Source organism: Octopus bimaculoides, chromosome 1, assembly GCF_001194135.2.
Source record: "Octopus bimaculoides isolate UCB-OBI-ISO-001 chromosome 1, ASM119413v2, whole genome shotgun sequence".
Classification (NCBI taxonomy): domain Eukaryota; kingdom Metazoa; phylum Mollusca; class Cephalopoda; order Octopoda; family Octopodidae; genus Octopus; species Octopus bimaculoides.
The window spans coordinates 131,980,373-131,983,686 of record NC_068981.1 but is presented as its reverse complement, the minus strand read 5'-3'; the positions used below and the strand labels follow the sequence as shown (position 1 = coordinate 131,983,686).

The 3,314-nt window shown below is 37.8% G+C and overlaps 2 protein-coding genes across 2 annotated transcripts in view; one reads left to right on the top strand and one right to left on the bottom strand.

The window, feature by feature from the left end:
* LOC106874674 (phytanoyl-CoA dioxygenase, peroxisomal) overlaps window positions 1-2,199 on the bottom strand; it is a 45,359-nt gene extending 43,160 nt beyond the window's left edge. Inside the window, exon 1 of the mRNA XM_052970868.1 lies at window positions 2,112-2,199. The gene's annotated coding sequence lies outside the window, so the exon portion shown is untranslated. The remainder of the gene's footprint in view (window positions 1-2,111) is intronic.
* Window positions 7-3,314, top strand: part of LOC106874673 (protein-associating with the carboxyl-terminal domain of ezrin) — a 41,747-nt gene continuing 38,439 nt past the window's right edge. Inside the window, exon 1 of the mRNA XM_014922470.2 lies at window positions 7-77. The gene's annotated coding sequence lies outside the window, so the exon portion shown is untranslated. The remainder of the gene's footprint in view (window positions 78-3,314) is intronic.

The window sequence follows — 3,314 nt, the reverse complement described above, 5'->3', positions numbered from 1 at the left end:
TACCCCATCTGGCTCTCTTCACTAAAAAGAAGAAGGACTGCAGAAGAGAAGTGGATATAATTGCACTTAATGCTAAAGTACGTGTACATTTAATTTCTCTACGTCGAATTTTGTGTGTCTTCATACTGCCTTTCAAACATTCGAGATCGATATTTTTTTTATAGAAACGTGTAAAATATCTAAATTTAAACCTTTCGTTTTTTTTGGCTAAAAAATTTTTAAACTTTTTTGTGAATTGAAATTTTTAATTCCTTTTCGCGAAAGATTTCATCTAGAATGATAATTTTCAGTGATGAAGAGAAAGGGGTTTTCGTGTTTTAAAATGAAATTGAGAATAAACAAATTTGAGGATGTTAAACAGCATAAAATACTGTTGTAATACTCTAAAATTGTTTAGTTAATGAGCGTAGGAAATTATAAGATCGTGATAAGTGCACGTGTCATATCTACATGTGTGTATATTATGTAAAGGTTCACTGAGTACTGGCACTCGTGGTCGATGAAAGCAGAAGGCTAAAAGACAAATTATTCTTTCCACTCCTAGCAGGTGTTTCATTTTCATTCATCAACAATCGATTCTTTGAACGTTTTCCTCTCAGTGAATCTCCAGCAGAGGGGGACGCGTATTTTGATTCCTACAGTGGGGTGGGGGGCATCTACATCGTTGTTTTGATTAATTAAAATATCAGACAAATTGCTTTCGAATGAAAATCACCGTATAATACAAGAAAGGACATTGGATAAAATCATTCTAGTAACTCCTAAAACGACAAGACAGTCATGGCTGGAATACTTTTGATCATAGTTTTTTTTTTCAGTAAAGATTAATCCGGAGTGATCACCCGCTGATTAATTAAAGGTCTTTTGAAACCCAATCTGTCAGGGACCTGATCTTTTATGTCGTTCACTTTTCATTTCTTGCCTTAGACATATTTGGCGAAAATAATGCCATTGAATTGCCATCGGCAAGCGATTTTGACCATGTCTGTCATAGGAATCTCTCAGTTAAATTGCCCACCTATTGTCTTCGTCCTGTTATTATTATTTGGATTGGAAGCTTTCTATTTACAACAGGCACTGACTAGCATTTCGCTGTTCCACACTCTATCGACTGTGGTGTACTCTGGAAAACTGTGAGATCGGAGCTAAGGTTTAGTTTGTGTATTCCACAATTTTGTGTACATTATTAATCTGCTTGCTGTCAACTCTTAACAATGCTCAACTCCTGTGCAAAATGATTACTCTTCACTTTTCCTTAACCTTATACCCAGAGGCATCATCCACATGCCGATAAACACTTTATGCCAAGCTTAGATTTCTTCTATGAATAGAGAACTCAAAAGCATCCTGCAATGGAGACATGGCAACTTCGTCTCTTTCAACAATATAACAACTATTTTGGGTCATATGAAGGAATCAATCTTGTATCTCGTCATTTCATGCAATGAAGTTGTTACCAATGTTAGTCCTTGCAATCTCTGATTATCTTTTCTAATGAACTTTACATAGTGTCTAGCTAAAACTGCATGGTTTTTAGGGCCAAAAAGTACTTTAGCTCTTGTCAGTTTCTAACCATTTACAAAGTTCAGGTAAGACCTACTATGCAGTACTGCAGGGATGTTGATACTGTTATGCACAGCATTAGACAGCATCCATAAAGGTCATGCAACTAACTGACACAGATTCTCTAACTGACTTCAAACTCTGGCCCATGGACATTCTGCCTCCCCTCTCTGCTTATTCTGTCACTATGAAATGGTCACACCCATCTTTCCTCTATTATCCCTATTGTGTCTTACGTCATAGGCCTAACCATTTAGCCTAACACTTCCTTTCCAGAGATTCAATACATATGTCTGTACATATACGTTTTTTTAACCAAGGAAGGAGTGCACTTCATATTGCTTGTGAGAGCTTTTCAGGTCCATTGTTAGGTAGTTACTACAGGGTGTCCACAAAGTCTGGGTACATGGAATAAATAAAATGATAACATAAACAATTAAAAGAAAGATGGACGATGGTCATGTGTGAGAGAAAAAGAAGAAGGGGTGTGTGTGTGTGTTTAGTTTGCTAATCACAGTTATGTGTTTACAAAAAAGAAAATGTCATACTTGAATATGTTCCTTCCTACTCAAGTTGGTATTTTGAAAGGAGTTTTGCCCTCTTGAAGCAGATGTTATATCATTTTATTGACTCTGTCACACTATTTGAATATGAAAAGAAAGTATTACGTGTGACTCACTAGTACTTGCCTATCCTTTTACTTCACACTTGTACTCACTCCCACCTTATCATTTCCTTGCTTTCCTCATACACACACAATACTACAACACACATGCACACCAACATCCCACACCTCTACACACATTCCAACCCCCACTTACACCTATCTTAAAACACAGATACACTCCTATACATGCACACACAAACACACAACCTGCCCCATTTCCCTTCACAACTCTTCGCCACTAGGCCTCTAATCCCTTGACCATATTTTTTCTTTCTTCCTTCCTTTCCTTCTCAATCACTCATTCTCCTATCTTTTTATCCTGATGAAGAACTGACATCAGAAACTTTAAGATTCTTTCACTTTTAAGCTTTAAACTAATACAATACTTGTTAAAACTTATCCCGTTGTGCGGTCTTGTTTTTTTGCTTTTATTCATTACATTCCCCATATATATATATATATATATATATACATATATATATATATATATATATACTAGCAGAGATAACCAGTGTTGCTCGAGATTAAAATGGCATAGTTTTTTATTGTTTTACTTGCTTCAGTCATGTGACTGCTGCCATGCTACAGCACCACTTTTAGTCGAAGAAATTGACAACAGGATTTATTCTTTGTAAGCATAGTACTTATTCTATCAGTGTGTTTTGCAAACAACTAAGTTATGGGGACAAACGCAGCAACATCGGTAGTCAAGTGATGGTGAGGGTACAAACACACACACACACACATATGCTTCTCACCGGCACGAGGGGCAGTCATGCGGTACTGGCAATGACCACACTCGAAATGGTGTTTTTTATGTGCCACCTGCACAGGAGTCAGTCCAGCGGCACTGGCAACGACTTCGCTCAAATGTTTTTACACGTGCCACCTGCAGAAATGCCAGTAAGGCGATGCTGGTAACAATCACGCTCAAACAATGCTATTTATGTGCCACTGGCACGGAAGCCAGACAGCTGCTCTGGCAATGATCACGCTCGGATGGTGGTCTTAGCGTTCCACTGGCAGGTGCTAGTCATTGAATTTGGTTCAATCACGATTTCGCTTTCACTTGCCCCAACAGGTC